Consider the following 6,187-nt stretch of genomic DNA (forward strand, 5'->3'; position numbering starts at 1 on the left):
TTGGTGGGAGGCCCTCTCTTGGTAGGTTTGTTGTGGTGCCATGTTCTTTCCATTTGATGATAGTGGATTTGATGGTGCTCTGGGAGATCATCAGATATTGGGATTTTTTTTTATAACCCAACCCTGACTTGTACTTCTCAACAACTTTGTCCCCGACTTGTGTGGAGATCTCCTTGTTCTTCATGGTGTTGTTTCGAGATCTCCTTGGTCTTCAAGGTGTTGTTTGGAGATCTTTGGTCTTCATGGTGTTGTTTGGAGATCTCCTTGGTCTTCATGGTGATGTTTGGAGCTCTCCTTGGTCTTCTTGGTTTTGTTTGGAGCTCTCCTTGGTCTTTGTGGTGTGGTTTGGAGATCTCCTTGGTCTTCTTGGTGCTGTTTGGAGCTCTCCTTGGTCTTCTTGGTTTTGTTTGGAGCTCTCCTTGGTCTTTGTGGTGTTGTTTGGAGATCTCCTTGGTCTTCTTGGTGTTGTTTGGAGATCTCCTTGGTCTTGGTGGTCTTGTTTGCAGATTTCCTTGGTCTTCGTGGTGTTGTTTTGAGATCTCCTTGGTCAAAATATGGTGTTGTTTGGAGATCTCTTTGGTCTTCATGGTGTTTGGATATCTCTTTGGTCTTCATGGTGTTGTTTGGAGATCTCCTTGGTCTTCGTGGTTTTGTTTGCAGATCTCCTTGGTCGATATGGTGTTTGGAGATCTCCTTGGCCTTCATGGTCTTGTTTGGTTAGTGGTGCCTCTTGTTAATGATGTTTGAGCCTCTGTGGCCTTTCAGAAAAGGTACATCCTGTCACTAAGCATGGGACTTATGAAGGTAAATGCTTGCGCCTGAAATTTTTAGTGGCTTAATCTCAAAAGTGGGTGAATAAATATGCCCAGGCCAATTTTTAGTTATTTGATCCCATAAATTTAATTTATGCCTATATTTTTCTCACTTCACCATCTTAGACTATTTAGTGCTGATACATCGCACACAAATCAGATTGGAAAAATATTTACACACAGGTTGTAATGTAACCAAATAGATAAAAAGACAAGGGGGTGAATACTTTAGCATGCTGCTGTATTTCCAATGCTCCCAAAGATGATTTAATGAGTTATTATGGATGAAGTATTAATGGTTTGGTGACGACAATGCGGCCAGCCATCGACACAGCCAGGAATTTGGTGCCTCTTGGAAAATCCATTCACTTTTAATGTTTCACTCATGTCCTATGGAGATCGTCCAAACAATATGACCTCCGTGACACCTTTGCTGGGGGCTACAATGTGCTTCTGCCTAGAGGTGTGTCTCCTGTGTCCCTGAATACTACAAGAAGGCAGATTTGACATTCAGGAGTCTGACCACCACTGTTGGCGGCCATATTGTTTGCTCATTCAAAATGCTTGTTCATTGAGTGAAATGTTCTGTTACGCAGTGCAAAACATCATCGTTTTTGGTGGTGCCTCGACCTGTGAAAGGAGTTGCGCTGCCGAGAACCATGGCAGCCTATATGACGGGGGTCTAAAACATGCGGGCCTCATGTGGCCCCTGAGGCTGCCTTATGCAGCCCACAGGCACCGGAGCTCCCGTGATGATCATGGCCCTGTCCTGGAGGCCACCAACGTGAGTGAATCTTTGGACGCATATGCAATTGAATGTGTCGTGAAGCAGACGCCAGCTCTTTGCACCGCAATGCCAGTACCAGCCACCAGCCAATCAGAGGCCAGCACGGGCACCATGTGACGTCACTGCCATGGGCCACCCAGGCTGCGGAGGAGAAGAGGACACGTTTCCGAGGGAGTGGAGGTGGAGTGGAGGTCAGGTGAGAAGGATTACTACAAGATTGCATTACTACAAGATGAGGAAACTACTAACAGATAGGGACATTCCTAAAGATGTTGGTCAAAATTACTGTATGGTTCTAATTGTAAGACAAAATTACTGTATGTGGCCAATTGGGGGACACAAAAAGGAAATACAAATTGTAAAAATGTAAAAAAAAAAATTCAAAACAAAGTATGAACACTTATAAAGCAACCATAACCCATATGATAAATGCCATTTAAAAGAGTAAAATAAAAATCAAGACAAAAATGTTGAAAAAAATGATCAAAAGGTGTATAGAAAAAATAATATGGTATCACTGAAAATGTCCTCTCATCCTTTTTCTATGTGCGGCCCATATACCCAGCCAAGTTTGAGACCCTTGCTTGTCATCTACTGCGAGCTCCTGTGTAGACGGGCTAGTAAAGGACCGCCGAGCGGTAAGGGTTTACAGACCGGCGGTCGTTTAGTGCTGTCGATCAGTTCATGTAAACGGGCTCTAAAACCTCTAGAGATAATTAACTTTCCTCTATGCCTCTTCTGAGAAAAGCATCATTTTTCCTGTCAGATGTGTCAGATGACACTTCATGATGTTTGGCCACGTGACGCAGGTTCTAAAGGTCGTCAGTGCTACATTCCATGTGAGGGAGGTTTCCTCTTAGGATCAGTACCGGATGATCTTTTGGCTGAGTCTAGGGACAAGAAAAGAAGATTTTTATTCCACTCCATTTACACCTTCAGTTCTGCCCACTTCTTTTTGGGATCTCCATAGCTCAAGTCGTATTTACAAAGGTGGCGGAAGATGTGGCTACTCACAGAAGAGGACAAAGGAATCTTTTGTTCCTTATCACTATGATCTTAAGATGTGATTAAAAAAAAATCAACTCTCCGGAGCCATACAAATATTAAGCAAACTAGGATGGTTAATAAAGCTGGAAAAAGTCTTCTTTAACATTCTCAAGTGCAGGTCTTTCTTTTAAGCAGAAATTCCAAGTTTTGAGGAAGATTTTGGATAGTTTCCTCAAATTCAGCAAAAAGACTCTAAAGGTAAAAGCTTTTGCCTAAAGTCCCCACAGCCCCTCCTCATAGCTACTCAGTCCTCCTCCTCCAAAACCAGCTTCTCCTCCGTAATGGAAGATCAACTTTGCTTTCTACTCTCCAGATCACATCTAGCCACCTGTGCTCTTGACCCGATCCCGTCCCACCTCATCCCAAACCTCACCACAGCCTTCATTTCAACCCTAACCCATCTCTTCAACTTATCACTAGCAACTGTTGTCTTCCCCTCATATTTCAAACATGTCTCGATCAGACCCATCCTCAAAAAGCCCTCTCTTGACTCATCCTCTCTGTCTAGCTAATGCCCCCTATCACTTCTCCCCTATGCCTCAAAACTACTTCAACAACACACTCATTTTGAACTGTCCTCCCACCTCTGTTCTCCTTTGACTGCCTACAATCTAGCAATCCACTGAAATTGTCCTGACTAAAGTCACCAATGACCTACTAACCACCAAAACCAAGCGACACTACTCTGTCGTCCTCCTCTTCCTGGACCTGTGCTCTGCCTTTGACACAGTGGACCATTCCCTATTACTACAGACCCTCTCATCCCTTGGCATCACAGACTTGACCCTATCTTGGATCTCTTCATATCTAACAGACCAGATATTCAGCGTCTCCCACTCACACACCACCTCCTCACCTCGCCCCCTATCTGTTGGTACCATCAAGGGTTCAGTTCTAGGACCCCTGCTCTTCTCCATTTACACCTAAGGCCTGGGACAGCTTATGGAGTCTCGTGACTTTCAGTATAACAATATGCTGATGACACACAGATCTTCCTCTCTGGACCCGATATCTCAAAACGCCTGTCTGCTATTTAATCTTTATTCTCTGCTAGATTTCTAAAACTTAACATAGCATAGTGCAGCGGTAGCACCCTATGCAGTGATGAGTACAAGCAAAGCAAAGTACAAAACGTCTCTTTAATGTTCATCTCAGAGCACTACACAGTACACGATATCCTCCGGATTGCAGCCGGGAACCATATCCTCCAGATTGCAGCCAATAAACACGCCAGTCCACCTCCAAGACTAGTTGCCATGGGCGACTGCACCACCGTGTATGCTGTGAGTGCCAGGCATCTCAGTTCCTTTGGCTGTTTGGCTCTTCTGGCCTGTGTTGCCTCACACAGGTGGAGCTCTGCAAAACCTCCTGCTCTGTACTCGTGCAAACACCAGACTGACACTGACTCTGAACCTGACACACCCAAACCCTTTACTGCAGGATTTTTAACTAGAATCTGTGGCCCTGGGCCACATGGAAAACCCGGCCATGAAGGAAACGGACTGCCCCACTACCATCCTGTAGTCCGTGTCAAAAATAATAGCCCAACCGGTTTTCTTAAACCTGCCCTGGACAAATACCTTGTCCAAGACTAACACTTACTTTTATTCTGCATTGCAATCACAGCTACGCCTGTGACTGCAATGCACTCTCATAGCCTCAATACGCCTCCGTACGCATCCTGGGGGGAACATACAGTGGCCTCACATGTGACATCGGTCACTGCCTCACAATGGATAAAACAGAACAGATTCCTGCCGACTCCATCTAAAACATATTTCCAAGATCCACCCATTCCTTAACCAAGAATCTGCAAAAATACTAGTGCATGCCCTCATCATTTCCCACTGTGACTACTGCATCCTCCTACTCTGTGGCCTCCCTTCTAACACTCTTGCAGCCCTTCAATCTATCCTGAACTGGCAGGCAGGGTCCTCTCTCTTCCTGTTCCAGTCAGTGACTTGTGTTGTTTAAGATTATTGTCCTTGTTTTTTATTATGTAAATGCCTTTTCACATGTAAAGTGTCTTGGAATAAATGGTGCTATAGTAATAAATAAAATATTAATAATAATGAGTATTTTCATGCTGAATTTTTTTTATATGGATTTCTAGTGGATCTGCTAGATAATCCCCATCAGTGAATATTTGGAGAGGTTTTTGGAATGGATTCGCTTCAAAACCTACTAAAAATAAACCTCAGTGTAAACATATCTTTAAAAGAGGTTGTCCACTATTGGGACGGTCCCTCCTCAAATACTATATTTCTCCTTATATAATAAAACCCCCAATACACATCTACGGCACCAGTGCACTTCCAGCGATGTTGGCAGATCTGGATCATAGTTATATGCACAATATTGGGAAAAGTATGTGACCCCCACATCTCCCTCCAGGAGATTTTCTGACCTCCCTTCCTACATATAGACATTAATATGGAGTGGTCCCTCTGCCGATATTATGGCTCCGCTCTTCTGGGAAGGTTTTTTTACAAGGTTTTGGTGGGAATTTTTGCATCTTTATGATGTTGGACGGAGAGTGGGCTCGCAAACTCTGTTTTATGATGAGGCCGATGTCCAGGCTCAGTCCAGCCGGTCACCAGACTCCCCCTCCATGTGTCTGTATGGAGCTTCTGCACGGGGCACAGTCAATTGGGGGGCGGAGAAGGGTCAGCACAGTCATAAGCTACAATTGTCCGAAATGTCTTATGCTGAAGATTAAGATTTCTCTTCACTGGAGCTAAGGAGCCGAGGCCGCCCCCTGATAACGGCCCATAGCATTATCCTCCTCCACTATCTGTGTAGGGGGCACAATGCAGTCAGGGGGTAATCACCAAACCCAGACTCCTCCATCAGACGCAGATAGAGAAGTGCGATCCGTCACTGCACAGAACACGTCTCCTCCAGAGTCCAGTGGTGGCGGCTTTACACCATTCCTTCCAACGCTCAGCATTGTGCTTGGTGATGTACGGCTACTTGCAGCTGCTCGGCCATGAAGCAACCGGTGGGGGCACAATGTTTGTGCTGACGTTATACCAGAAGAGGTCTGCACTCTGCAGTTATGGAGTCTGCTGAGCGTTGGTGACTTTTCTGCCCTCTGCCCCTCAGCACTCCGCACCATGATCAGTAATATTATGGGGTCTTTTTCTTTAGTTCCTTACACTTCTCAATAATATTTCTCACGGTGATGGGGGAAGATCCAGGAGAAAGACATGTCATGGACAGACTTATTACCCTGGTGGTTCCTATTACAGGATCGCTCTGGTATCAGGGAGCTCTGCACCACCGGCTGCTCCGTCACGTTAGTAAAAGTAGATGGCATGGCGGGGGCCGGAGGTTAATACACCCGGGGTGGCCAGGGGCCAAAGGTTATACACCCGGGGTGGCCAGGGGTCGAAGGTTATACACCCGGGGTGGCCAGGGGCCGGAGGTTATACACCCGGGGTGACTAGGGGCCGAAGGTTATACACCCGGGGTGGCCAGGGGCCGAAGGTTATACACCCGGGGTGGCCAGGGGCCGAAGGTTATACACCCAGGGTGGCCA

This window comes from Ranitomeya imitator, chromosome 7 (assembly GCF_032444005.1).
Source record: "Ranitomeya imitator isolate aRanImi1 chromosome 7, aRanImi1.pri, whole genome shotgun sequence".
NCBI classification, from domain to species: domain Eukaryota; kingdom Metazoa; phylum Chordata; class Amphibia; order Anura; family Dendrobatidae; genus Ranitomeya; species Ranitomeya imitator.